Genomic DNA, 14,941 nt, shown 5'->3' with positions numbered 1-14,941 from the left:
GCCCTTGAAAAGAAAACTCGCTAAATTTCAGTGTGGGTAAGAATCAAACTCGGGCTTCCGGGGGGCCAGACGACCACGGTTCCCCGACGTTCCACCCTTAAGTTTGACTAGCGTGCCTAGTGCGTGCGTCATTGCACATGTCATTTCGCAGCCTTCTTGCTGAGTAGACGTGTGCCACAAAGCTGCTGCCCTTACCTTTCCATTGTCTCCCTTTCCAGTGGAGGTGGTAGCTAGCGATATTCGCTGTGCTTGCTTGCAACTTACATGCGCGCATGCACCCACCATCGCACGGCAGCGCGGCAGTAGCAGGCGACGTCTTCCGCGTGTTTTCAACTGTTCAAGGAGACGAAAACAAAAGCGTGATGCTCAAGGTAGAAAAATCCAGATAAAGTGATTTTGGTACCGCATAGGTCCCTTAAACCGTCTTTGAATGAATGAATGAACTTTAAATCTTTTGAAAATGTTATGTTACGTCTCAGTACGGCGATGAGCATTCCTTAGCAGTTTTCCACGAGCCAATACTTTCACCAGCACTCGCCCAGACGATGCTGGCGCCCGAAATAGACAGTGACGCACAAACAAATGCGTTCACTTCGAGGGGACAACTGCCGCGAAGATCACTCTACCTGAACCAGACCCGGACAAGCTGAACTAAATGATGAAAGTGGCCAATGGCTAAGGCTACCGTGTGAACAGCGCAGACCTCGTATTCCCAGACTGCTATGCACTTGTGCAATATTCGGGGGCGAGCGTGAAACACAGCTGGCGGAACGGTGCAACATCATGGGAGGGATATTGCGACTGATGCGACGATTGTGGTTGGGCGAGATGCAGTCATCAGATTCCTGGGGAAGACGACTGTTTTAAAAAGCTGAGACCTTGGTGCCGGAGGAGTGCGCTGACGTGTCCTGAGGTGAACTGAGTCGTTTGAAATTTCCCTACATGGAGTGGGTTTCCGTGTCTCGAGCCAGTGTTACTAATGTAAAATGAAGTCTTTTTCCATCATTCGTACTACCATACACTCATCAATGGGCTTGGCAGATTCCTGGCCCAAACTCCACCTCGAGCCGCAGCAAACTCGTTGGCAGCGGTGAGTTCAAGAAGGCAGTCCTCACGATCTGGGATCACTGTACCTGAGAATGCGGCTCTGGGAAAGATGACCTTCGCAAGCTCGAGGTAAAGTGCGGACGGAAGAGTGACCTCTGCGGATCCGGGATCAGTAGATCTCCCCTTCGTGGCTCAGGGAGGCACAAATGTCTCAGTAATAGCATAAATTAAGGATTGGACGACTCGAAGGAACTCGAAGGAAGAGCCGTAGAAGGCAGTCCTCAAGATCTGGGATTGGCGGACATAGAAATGTGGCTCCGGGAGACACGACCTTTGCAAGCTCGAGGCTGCGTGAGTGCTGGAGCGGCTACGTTTTGCCGGACGATAAGGACAGGGTGCTATCGGGCAATTAGCTTTGATTGATCGCTACCGAGTGTGCGGTCAAGTGAGGGCAAGTTGCAGTCGGCTCTCGGAAAAGAATGGATATCACAGTGCTAAGAGGAGCTACTGCTGTTGGCAGCAGAGTTCGGTATGGATATTACCCATAAGTTGAGGAAGCCTGAAATTCGTACGGCGATTGACGAAGTAGATTTTGATTAAGACGAGCGCATGGATGCCTGGAAAAAGAAATGTCGCGAGAGGAAAGAAAGGAAGGAAGAGAAGGAGCGTGAGAAGAAAGAAAGAGCAGAATAGAAGCAGAGCGAGAAGGAACAGAAAAGAAGGCAGGCAGGAATTGAGCTCGCGAAAATAAAACTAGAGCAAGCGAGACTAGAACGCGTTGCGGATGCGGCGCCATCACAAACGAAAAGCGTGAAAACGACGAGTCTGCTTCAGTCATAGAAAACAAGCTACGACATTGGTTAAAACCTGATTAAAACGAGCTTCCTGGAGCTTGCGCACAGCTCGAAGGATAACTTTTTCAGAGTGGGTGCAGAAGCAGCGCGCTGAGGGCGTGCAGAAGCAGAGCCGCATTAATTAAAGCGCACCGCAAAGTCCAGGCGGCACTACGGAAGCGGTTGACTGTCAAATCAACGCTTCTGTGCCCGCCGCGGTAGCTCACAGGCTATGGCATTGCCAGAGGTCATGGATTTGATCCTGACTGCGGGAGCCGCATTTCGACGGGCGCCAAATAACACACGCACGTGCACTTTGATTTTGGAACATGTTAAGGAGCATCACAGTGTAAAAATTAACCCGGAGTGCGCCGTTACTGCGTGCCTCATAATCCGAATGTGTCTTCTGGCACGTAGCAGGCCCATAATCCAATTCAAGTTTAACCCTTCCGCCACGATGCGATGTGCCATGTGAGGCCCTTACAATGCTGAAACCTCTCAGACGTAGTGAAATATGGTGCGCAACAATGCCTCACGTAAATACATCTCCCTGTGTGTTCTGTGTACTGCGCAGACAAGCAGCAGTTGTGCACGCGAGGTAAGGTTTAACGTCAACGCCACACTCTCGTGCTAAAATAAACGTTGAAAAAATTATGGTTTCGCCGTCAGCATCACCGCTAATAATCGTCAATCAAAGCAACCAGCACAGACAGCTTCGCATACATCGATTCCCACAGTGCGTGAGATCTGCATAATTTTCCGCTCTTACGTTTACAAATTAAATTCATTCTAGTTTTTCGGCAACTGCCTGGTATTCGCCTATTTCGCATTCTTTTTTTACAGCGAAGCTATTTCATTATTCAGCATAACAGGAACCACGCCCAACCCTCTGGCTGTACGCTTAGGAATTTTCGGCTTTCTTTCAGTTGAAATTTACTTAGGGGCGCGCGCGGCGAGCGTATATGATTGGTTGCCCTGTTCGGCAAGAAAACAAGCCAAGCTGCAGTACCCACGGTCACGATACCTGCTGAGGTTCGCTTTTAAATATAAATCTGTTTTCTCACCTTGTTTTAATCAGTGACCGCAACATCATCAACTACGTACTGTTACGGTCGGCCTGCGGGGCCTGGCGAACTTCGGGGAAGCGACCGTCGAACCCTGCCCGGCCCGCTGCGATGACTCAAGCCTGTTTCACATGATGCGATTTTCGTCGCACCGGAAGTGCGATTTCCGTCGTTTGCGATAAAAATCGCAGTCGCAGTGCCGACCCGCCGATTTTCGGTTGCGACCAACCGGTTGGTCGCAACGTCGCAGCGATTTTCCGTCGAAATTGCGCGGAGAGCTATCGCGGGCCTATTTCGCCAGTTTGTTTTGGAAGATGGCGTCTCGCAATGCGCGGAGACGTGGATTGCCGAATTCGGTACGTACGGGAAGGGAGAATAAAAAACTTGTCCTGCAGATTCAATTCTCCCGTTTCTATGAGTTTGTTGACACGCTACGCAGCAAATGAAGTGCATTTTCACGTTTGCGTCGTACACCTTTGCGAGTTGTCAGTACTAGGAGGTGTTCGATCCCCGCCAGACGACAACGTCGTCACAATTTTCTTTCGTTCAGTATCATGCAAAAATCGCGCTTACGGAGCAGCTTGAATTATCTCAACCTCGGTAACGGCGAATGACAAGACAGCAAAGTACCCGAAGTTTAAACGTTGTGCTGAACGCGGTACCGTTCAGTTGCATTTTCTTGTCGGTTTTAAAGCGTGAATTTCCCGATTGATCTTGAAAGCTTATTTATTATAGAGCAAAAGAGCAAAACAGAGCGTTACAGAGCAAAAGTGTAGGCTCTCGTAATGAATTTGCTAGGATAGCATTAAATCCGTGGCTTGAATAAAATATTACATGCACGTTAACTTGCACCTCTTTTCTGGAGAATTTTTTTTCTTGCACAGGAACCACTAAACATTGACTATGTTGCAGACTTTGTATCCTTAGTACATCTGTATTAACACTTGCTTTGAAAGGTAATTAACTCTACAGCAAGTAGATTAAGTAAATTACTTGCTTGCTATAGTGGCACCGTGGCAGCGCACCCTCCTGCACCGTCATGGAAAACTTGTGCAACAATGCGAAAAGCAGGCAAACGGCCTGTTCTTGTGGGGATAAAACAGTATAAAACGACACGCCGAAGAAAAGTAAATCAAAACTGTGGAATGAAGTCAGCCAGTTCTGCCAGTACAAGCAGTTCTTGCACGTTCACAGCTGATCAAGTGTGCAGAAACATTCATGCCTTACATGTTTCTAATAAGTTAGTGATCACATATATTAGTGTGTAAACCCATATAAGGATATCTGCTGTGATTACTCTATATAAGTAATGAAATACCATGCTACTTGCAAGAACATATCACCCGAGTATATTAGAACAAATTTCTGCATTTCAACTATACACAATATGTGGTTTATTCAATAAAGGACCACAAAGTGGGCTTTTTTGCAATGACAAACTTATTGCAAATTTTACTTACATACAGGGAAGAAAAAAAATGTATAGACAAAAATATTGTTCTTCATTTTATTCACCTGCTACTGTGGCTATAGCCTTCTACTGCTAACACAAGGCGAGGGGTTGATTTGCCAGCCATGGAAGTCGCATTTCGATGGGAGTCATAGGTGAAAAAAAGCTCTTGCACTTAGATTTAGTTCACCTTTTATTGAACCCTTAAACATCAACATACTATTGCAGAGGGGGGCATGCTTATGCAAAATCTAGCACCAATAGAAAGCAAAGGGCAGAATTGTAAAACAACAATCTTTTGTGATAATTCGAGTGAGTAAATATTCATTGCATCAATATGTATTGTTCAAGAGCACTGCACAAATAAGCATAATCAGGTATAGCAAGTACTCTGTCAGGAAGCTGGTTCTACAGATCTATAATTGTCAAGGCATGAATGCTCATACTACGTCGCACACATAGCACAAAGAAAACCTTTTTCAAGAGTTGTCCCTTCTGGCAGATATGAGTAGGCCATAAGCAGCACAAGCTTTACTGCAGGACATTGTGTAACACCGCTTATGAAAGAGTGAAGAGGCTTTTAACAGCAGTACCTCATGCTACTCTATTAAGAGGAACGATGAGCAAAAACAATTCTGGTAGAGCACTTAAACAGTAACTTTCTGAAAAACAGAAAATTCCAGGTGAGAGTTGGAGGTACATTTGGCCCACCCACACCAACAACACAGGCGTACTACAAGAAACACTACAGCCTATGGTGTATTAGTCTATGGAAAAGCTATCTGATACAGAAATCAAGAGTGATGCAACAAGCCCTCGACAACACTGTAGACTTTCTTGGCCAGTCTGGCCTCTCGCTTTCTGATAAGTCGGCTGACATCGACGTCGGAAAAGAGACTAGAATCAAGAACTACTCCAGATTGCACATTGCGCTCCCAATAGCTGGAGAAGCATACCTGCAAGTCAACATTCACAAATCCTCAGCTAGTGTAAGACCATGACAGCAGAGCCAGCATGCGGGTGAAACAATTATGCCATGCCTGGACGCAAATTCTACACCTGGTGAAAAGAATAATCTTGAAATCATGGGGGGGGGGGGAGTGAAGGAGTGGATACTATGGAAAATCGCAGATGCTGTCCTTATGTCCAAGGTATGGTACGGTATGAATTACCAACAGCACACAAAAAGACAACTCATCAAATGCAGCCATCGGGTAACAACAGGTATTTCAGACTTTACCATGCTTGAAGACCTCTATGAGAAAGAGCAAACGAACAAGCACCTAGACAGAGTAGAGTTGCAGCCTGCAGCACAAATTCTTTGCCTCAAGAGCTCAGAACCTAAGAACCAAGAGCTCTCGCTTCAGAAACAGCCTCGGCAGCTCCTGAACTTGAAACACAACAGGCCCATACCATGAAATATGGGGGCAAACAATTAGGCCAGGAGACTATACTACTGCCAAACACACAGAGGAGGTTGCTAATCATGAAGATGCAAGCAAACATCAGGCGCACATAGTACACTGATGTGGCAATAGCAGTGTAACAGTAGTATCACACTACATAAAACTAAACCCCATATAAGTGAGTACCATTCCAGGTCACCCTACAACTCGAGAAGCTGAACTGAAAGCAATCAAACCAGCACCTGTAGTGCAGATTACACCCTGCATGGATTCACCAGAAACTGTCTGGGCCTGCACATCACACAAGATTGTCAGGAAAATCAGGAGATTGACATGCGACTTCTAAGCACATGGCCAGAAATTAAATTACAGGATACATAGCCATGCAGATATTCCAGGACACAAGCGTGCTTATAAGCCCGACATAACAACTGAGAACTGGATGAGTTTGTGTGTATTCATTATTAACTAAAGTGTAACAGATAGACAACAGACAAGAACGAAGCGCTCTGTGTGTTCACTTTGTTCTTGTCCATCGTATTTCTGTTGCCCTATAGTTATTGAATGCATAAGGCTGCACAGGAGAACAATGATACCTCTGCCCAAAGGCCCGATTTCACATCCAAATCCACACGTGCACACACACACACACACACACACACACACACACACACACACACAAATGTTGCAACAGTGCATAGCATGAAGCAGTATCAACAGGATGACACTAGAGATGGATGAGGTCTAACTTTCAACTGAGGTTCATTTGGAAAAATGTGCGGAGTTATACAAATTACCAGAAAAAAAGGCGATGAGCAAAACGAGAGCAAGGAGAAAGCAGGAGCCAACGTTTTGACAAGTGGACTTGTCTTCTTCAATGTCCACTTGTGGAACCGTTGGCTCCTACTTTCAGCTTGTTCTCGTTTTGCTCATAGCCTTGAATTTCCAACTCCCGCCTTCCCCGTGTTTTCCCCAGAAAAAGGAAGACATCTTTGAAGGATAGATAAAAATTGGTGCTTGATGCAGTCAAACAAATAAAAATGCTACAGAAAGAAAATACAGAAAAATTCCAAGTGCAGTAAAAAATCATTACAATTGATATGAGATGAGACAACACACAGCGCTAAACAACCTGCGAACAGCTGTTTACGTGCGCCATGTCGCACTTAACTACAGAAACCGCCGTCGCGCACTCCAAGACAAATCTTAATTAACGTTTTTAAAGTAGTAAACGTACATATTATGTGCTACTAATCAAGCGAAGTCAATAATAGCATAATGTAAACGTTTTATTCATTACAATAAAAGAATTATGCAGCGTGTGCCACGAAATCTGGCAGTAAGCAACCCTGGGCGTCGCACCCGTCGCATTGCTGAAATCGCAAACATGTGAAATGAGCCCTCTTGAAATCGCATTGCGACACGTGCGACAGCACCGATTTTCGTCGGTCCAGTCGCAGCATGTGAAACAGCCTTCACTTTGTGAAAACAAGGATGCGTTTCGTCACAGGCAACCCGTTGGCGCTGGCATGTCTGCGGCGGTGACTCGCTTTTAAGGACGACAATACGCCGCGTCCCCAAGCGAGCGGTGCCGGGATGTGTGGACGCAGTCGGCGGACCAATTATTGTTAGTGGATTCGCCGTCACGGTCACGCTTTGTTTGGAGCGGGGGAACTCCTGGAAGGCGGCGTTCTGCGCCGCCGTCTCACGGTCCTTAGAAGTCGTCAGTCAATGGACAGACGCGACCACTGTCTGCGGGGTCAACTCTGGGACCAACAGGCGCCTGCTCAAGGCTAGACCCGTGTCTGCGAAAAGCCTCTCACCTCGGTGTGGTCAGTGAAATCTGTGCGGAAGTGAGTGTGTAAACCCTCCCCCTCAAAGTATGGTCGGCTACGATGACTTTAGACGCTCCGAACTGGTAGAAGGTAGAACGGCCGTTTTCCCTAACCTATGGATCTAGGGAGTACAGAGTGTATATAAATGGATAGTAAAGTTTAATATTAGCTCAACGTGGTCTGTTGAAATACCATCCCAGAAACCTCGAAACGATTGTTTCATGCGAAGAAGAGACTCAATTTAAGAGAAAATGCATTCTGAGGCGTCCGCGTACGTCAGTGCAGTTCAAATCGCCCGCCATCTGATCGAGGAGTGGTGAGGTCATGGTCTCATAGTGACGTTGCGCCGTCAGTGAGTAAAACGGCGCCCGCAGACGGCGCTGCGGCTTTTCTGCGAAAAATGCGAACGCGCGGCCAGAAACAGAGCCATGACGGAGCCCACAGCAGCGCGAAAGTGGAACTATGGTGGCTAGCGGAAGGGAAAGCGCGCGACGATATGCTGGTTCTTTATTTTATGACGCCAAATTTGACGCTCGTTGCAGTGGACGACCCTGACACGACACATTGTCTCGCGATGCTGGGCCCGACTTCAGCGATTTAAGCACTCATGAACGTGACCTGCTGCTGAGAGCTCGCGCTGCCGGCGTCGTTGCGTACTACTACGATGGAACCTGTATGTCATGGCTGTACATATTCGCCCATTTGTAGCTTTGCCTTCGTAAAAACCAAATGCCGCACTTACCGCCCCGTCTTTTGACCTGCAGTTGTTCTTGCGCATCGGAGAATGCAGGCAAGACCGACGGAACAGCGCTATAAGAAAGCATTGCTTTGAAAGGCACTCCACACGACTTCAGTAAGCCGGCGTTGAAGTCGTAATCCTCTAGGAGAAAGTGCAGCGAGCACACTATGCGATTTTTCGGCTCTTTGCCAACGCGCTGTAACAGACGGACGGCACCTAACCACTTCGAACGGAGAGGTTCACTCGTTGGCACACAGTGATAAGTAACATTGGATTCGCCGCTGGACCTTCTCTTGGCCAAGTGCCGCGGACCGTTCGCGCATCCCGTGACATCACATAAGCGTGCCATTCTCGCTGCTTGTTCGAAATGCAAGCTTCGCGAGCCAGCAGAACCAGCGCAGCACGACGCGATAACGAAATAACTGAAACTCCAAAGCGCGCGTCGCGCAGAGTCGAGTGCGCAGAGTCAAGCGAAAACGAAACCTTTCGACCACCCATACTACTGAAGGGTAACGTCAAAATGTTATCTTTTCTAAGAATCGAACAGGAGTAAACAAGTAGCATTTTCTTCCGTCTCATAACCTAATAAAACTATCTTTTTAATGCGAGCAGTTGAGTACTAGTGACTTAAATTATGATGAGGAGTGCCTTCGTCATCGGGCTAGTACCGGTATGTCGCTGGGGGTCTCAAATCGTGTCATGCCTTTACCTCAGTTTCTCGGTTACTAAAGCTCTGTTCGCGATTATATTAACTCCTTAGACGTTCTAGACCATTGCTTTATCACTTTAACTTGACTTCATAGTAACCTTTAGCGTCCTTTTAGGCAGCCGTTGTCGGCTGTTCAGTCTGCATTCTCTTTCAGTCCTGCTAGACTGAAGAACTGTAACGTTCTCATGTAGATACTGTAATGAAATCCCATATTCCTCGTTCTCAATAAGAATAAGTCTCTCCCTTCAACAACGTCCTCAGCGTGGATGAGTTGGACGACGGCATGGGCCAGCTACCATCTGGTTAATGCCCGACCCCAACCATCACAACTGACTGACAATGGTCAGCCTGGGCTTTGCGACGTGGTGCTGTGTCTGCGGTGAGTGCTTGGTTTTTGCTTTGAGTATCTAGGCTTCATTTTGTGGTTGTTCAGTTTAGAACAGTAGGGAAGTTGGATTCTTGATTGTTAGCTAGGTTGTATTTTCTTAGGTAGGTTTAGCGACCAGGACCAAGACAGTAAAGCAGAGAGACGGAGAGACGAATTGTTGATTGTAGGCGAGGAACTGGGCTTAGAGCTACACAAGGAAATGCTAAAATGGGAATTATTGAAGCAGATTTCCGAAAACACCAGTGAGGAGGACATTGAAATTGGGCTAGAACTTCTTAGAAAAAGAGGGAAACGGGACAGAGAGGGAGAAAAGCGGGACAGAGAGAGAGAAGAACGGGACAGAAAGAGAGAAGAACGGGACAGAGAAGGACGCGAGTTCAGAAAAATGCAACTTGAGCTCGAAAGAAAACGTTTGGAGTTGTCTCAAGGCAGTGAAGGGTCTCTGGGACGATCACGTGAGGCAGAATCATACCGCATGAACAGGTTGTTAAAGGCATTTGAGGTCGGGTACGACCTGGACTTGTTCCTGGGAAATTTGGAAAGGACTTGTGAAAAAATGAACTTTGGTCCGAGTACATGGCCACAGCGGTTGCTGTCTATGTTGCTGTGTGAGGCTGCGGAAGCAATTGCCAGACTCGGTGCGCAAGATGCATATGATTACGCAAAGGTTAAGGCTAGTCTTTTGAAGAAGTACCGCTTTTAATCCGAAGCTTTTGGGCAAAGGTTTAGAAGTACAGGCAGAGATGATAGCGAGAAATATCGGAAATTTGCTTATAGCTTAAAGGTCAACCTAGTCGAGTGGTTGAAAAGCGCAGAAGCGTACGAGAGCAGAGACATGATTATTGACTGCATGTGGCTACAGCAGTTTTACAGAAGCATCCCACAATCTGTTAAGCTGCGGGTGCAAGACAGAGAAAATGTAAACACTGTGGAAAGGGTGGCTGAATTAGCCGAAGAGTGCGCAACGCGTAGAAAGCTGAACGACGAGTTCGGCAAGTGGGACGGTCGAAATGGACCACGAAAACCATTTCAGTTCAAAAAGGGTTCGCAGACTAGACGACCGGAGCCTGTAGATGTGGAGGAAAAGCAATCAGAAAAGGTCGAGGAGAAATCAAACGGGGAAACCGTACAAAAAGAGCAGAAAATAAAGTTCGAGTCCTTTAGACTGATCCGCTGCTCTGAGTGCCACAAACTCGGACATATCGCAGTAAACTGCTTGAAGCCTAGCGTAGTTTTTTCCTGCGTGGATGAAAAAGAAGACAATAGGGAACTTTTAAGCCCATATCTTCATGACGTGCAAGTTAATGGCAAACCATGCCGGGTGCTGCGAGACAGTGCCGCCACTATGGACATTGTCCATCCGTCTTACGTGAAGGTGGATGACTTCACGGTAGAACTAACATGGATAAAACAGGCTGTAGAAGAACACAGCGTCTGTCTGCCCATGGCCAAAGTAAAAATCAGTGGAGCTTCTGACCGAGGCTGCAGTTTCCAAGTTTTTGTCGCTGCAGTACCCTTACATTTTTTCCAATCGGTCGGATCAGTTACTGCGTGTCAAAGGGCTTAAACTGGGAGAGGGCGTAGTACAGGCATTGACGCGAGGCCAAGCTCGTAAAATCGAATCGCTTTCAGCTGAAAATGGAAAAGCTGCTCCAGCTGAAGTAGCAAAAGAGGTAACTTCAGTAACCGAATCCGAGCTAGGTTCGAGGGACGAAAAAACGGTTGAGGAAACACTGCCAGCTGACCCTCTCAATGAGAGCGTATCATTAGGGTATCAAAGTTCACGCTTGCAGGAAGAGCCAGCTGACGCACTCGCAAGCAAGACAGGGACGTTACTATCACCGGCCTCAAGGAACTTTAAGCAGCTCTTACGTGTGGACAGAGAGTCGCTGGCAGCCAAGCAAAAAAATTATGACAACTTAGCTAATTTGCAACACACAGCTAAGAAGGTATTGCTAGGCGCAACGTGCCGATGCAAGAGAGAGGAGGATTGTTGTATCGGCACTACAGAGACCGAAAGGGCAGGATTCTAGATCAGTTAGTGGTACTACTCAGTACAGGGACGACCTTTTGAGTCTCTGTCATGGAAATTGGTGGTCTGGCCACCTAGGCATAAACAAATCAAAGGAAACGTTGCTTATGGAATACTACTAGACTCGCTCTTTCAAAGACGTAGAAAACTTTGTAAGATCATGCGACGCCTGCCAGCGCTCGGGTAAACCAGGAGAAACATTGAAAGCTCCACTAAAGGTAGTTCCCTTAATATCAGAACCTTTCAAACGACTTGTAATAGACATGGTAGGGCCTCTACCAAAGATAAAGTCGAGTTACAAATACTTGTTTACCACGTGTGCTTTACCAGGTGAGCTTGGTGGCTGTGCCACAAACGAATCACCTAACCCTCTGCGTTTCGCCATACAGGCCAATTTCGAACTACCCTATTGCTGACGTTTCTTCCTGGCTTGGTTGCGGTGTCATCATGCACAGTGCCTTCTGAGGCGCCGTCACTCTGCACTGATGGCGTTCCTGCAATACGCCTGTGGAAGTTGCCTACATCCAATCTTGCTGCACACCTACGGTTGCCACATGCGCAGCCACTGGTCCTGATCCCACCCTGGCTGGCCCCATCGTCAACGACAATCGTCTTGGTGCTTGCTATAAAGCTGCAGCCCCGATCCGCATTGGCCTGTGGGCTTGGTGGCTGTGCCACAAACGAATCATCTAACCCTCTGCGTTTCGCCATGCAGGTTGGTCCATCGTACAGTTTATGCGCTAAATAACAGTCATTACGCGTTGGTACAGCTGCCGAGCCGACAGTGTTTGATTTGTATTTGTTGCGAATGTGTCGCTGTCGCCCTTGACTTGTTATTGCTCGCGGGTGATATTGAGGCTAACCCGGGTCCCGAAATGGCAACGATTCTTGCAGAGCTCAAGAAATTGGCCGCTGGTCAGTCTGAACTACTAATAGAGGTACAAGACATGAAAGCTCAACTTTTCGTAGCTAGCAACGCTATCTCTGAACTCAGTACACGGCTGACTAGTGTCGAGACCAACTGTCGGCGTATTGAGCCTATGCGACGGCAGCTGGAAACCTTACAGACAGACACAGTAAATACTGCCAATCGAATGGTAAAACTGGAAAGCCGTTTTGACGATGCAGAGAACCAGCCCAGTCCCTACAATTTGTTGTTCTTCTCGATTCCAGATACTTAACCCAAGAAAATCTTTCGAGAGTTCCAAAGAAATAGTCATTCGACATTGCTCTGAGTACCTGAACTACACATTAGATCTTCAATTAATTGAACGGGCACATCGACTGGGCAGACACACCCAAGGTCCAAACCGTCCAATTATTGTTAAATTCAATTCCTTAGAAACTAAAGAAGCGATTTTAACTAATGGCCGTAAATTAAAAGGTACTCCTTACGGCATTAGCAAAGAGTACTTCCGCCAGGTACAAAATGCGCGGAGGCATCTTATCGCCATTGCAAAAAAAAATCTATGCCTTATTCCCTTCATTACAAAACATTGGACATCAACTCCGACCGATATGTCTTTGACGACTCATCTCAAAGTGTCCAAGAAATAACATAGCTATCACACCGTCAAAAACTGCCTCACTGTGCTACACCTGCGGCCCGTTCAATTCTGTCATTTTCAGTTATCTACACTAACGTACGATTCATCCTTGCAAAACGTGACACTATATCAAATCTTGTCTCATCCTCCGAAGGCATCCTGCTCATACTAACTGAAACATGGCTCTCAGATGACGTTCTTGATACTGAAATATTAGAACACCTGCCTAACTTTGAACGAATCCGCAAAGATCGGCAAGGATGCAGAGGAAGAGGCATCCTTATAGCCATTAAAAGAGAAATATCGTTTTCCACCATTGACATGAGCTCGGACTCAGAAATTTTATGGATCCTCTGTCGTGCCAAACCGGAACAACTGCTTGTAGGTGTACGCTACCGCCCCCCCCCCGGTAGTTCTGCAGATTTTCCCAGAAAAGTGAATAACAACCTAAGCCAACTAGTTAAAATATACCCTAACGCGCACATTCTGCTATTCGGGGCCTTGAATTATCCAAACATTGATTGGTCTAACCCTCAAATAATTACCTGTAACACAGAATCCAAAGAGTTCGTTAATGTCTCTCTGAATTATAACCTTGCACAATTGGTAACTGAACCAACGCGTGTCACTCATAATGCGAACATTCTAGACCTAGTACTGTCTTCAAATCCTAAAACACTATCGTCTCTTACTTACTGTAACGAAATAAGTGACCACAAAGTAACTCATGCTACATTCACCTTATTCACCTTATCACGTCGGTGCCCTGTAAGATCATGGAACTTGTTATACACTGCCATTTAATTAACTTTCTTGATACTAACAATTTCTTTGGCCAATCCCAGCACGGATTCCGCAAGGGACTAACTTGCGAAACACAAATGGCTATTTTTCTTCACGATCTACACTGAAATCTCGATGTTAACATGCAAACTGACGCAATTTTCCTTGACTTCGCAAAAGCACTCGACAAAGACTCCTCCTAAACTTTCACGGTTAAACCTATATCCTGCAGTTTTAACATGGATAGAACAATTCCTCACTAATCACATGCAGTCGGTGCACGTCAATAACAATACTTCTGAGCCCGTAACGTCAGGCGTCCCTCAGGGCTCGGTACTAGGCCCCCTCCAATTTTTAATATACATTAATGATCTACCGTTACACGTGTCGTGCAAAATCTGCATGTACGCTGATGACTGTCATTTACCGCTCAGTTACTAACGATAATGATCAAATCACCCTTCAGGAAGACTTAAACAACAGTCAAAATTGTTGTCAACGTTGGTTATTGGTCCTAAGACCTACTAAATGTAAAGCAATGCCGTCTCCCGCCGTTCTAAGCCCTTGGTATTTCAATGCGAAATCGCTAACCAACAAAGTCTGTGTGTAAACAATTAAAGGTACCTGAGTGCTACCGTCTCAAATGATCTGGACAGGTGTGTTTATGTGACCAGCGTTATCTCTTCAGCTAACAGATCACTTGGGTCCCTAGGACGTCACTTAAAGAACGCACTGCAGCATGCGAAACTATTAGCTTATAAGACATTAATACGTCCCAAACTAGAATACGCATCAGCCATTTGGAGCCCTCGCCAGGCTTTCCTCATTACCGCCCTTGAGGCACTTCACAACTGGGCCATACGGTTCATTCACTCCGCTTTTTCATACGATGTCGGCGTAACTTCCTTAAAAGCGGAATCTGGCATACAAACCCTTTCCCACCACCATTTAATCGCCAGCTTATCACCATTTCACAAATTCTACCACAACAAACTCAATCGTGCACCATATATCTTGCCACCATCACGCATATCCCATCACATAGGCCATTCCTTAAACGTAGCTCGCCCACACGCCCGCACTATCACTTTTGCATCTTTTTTTTTTC

The 14,941-nt window shown here is 46.5% G+C and overlaps 1 protein-coding gene across 1 annotated transcript in view; it reads right to left on the bottom strand.

The window, feature by feature from the left end:
* The window catches only part of LOC142570245 (putative transporter YutK), a 518,716-nt gene that overhangs the window by 28,563 nt on the left and 475,212 nt on the right, over positions 1–14,941 (bottom strand). The window lies entirely within an intron of this gene.

This window comes from Dermacentor variabilis, chromosome 2 (assembly GCF_050947875.1).
Source record: "Dermacentor variabilis isolate Ectoservices chromosome 2, ASM5094787v1, whole genome shotgun sequence".
Classification (NCBI taxonomy): Eukaryota; Metazoa; Arthropoda; class Arachnida; order Ixodida; family Ixodidae; genus Dermacentor; species Dermacentor variabilis.
Note: the sequence above shows the minus strand (reverse complement) of the source record. Positions and strands in the feature narration are given on the sequence as shown.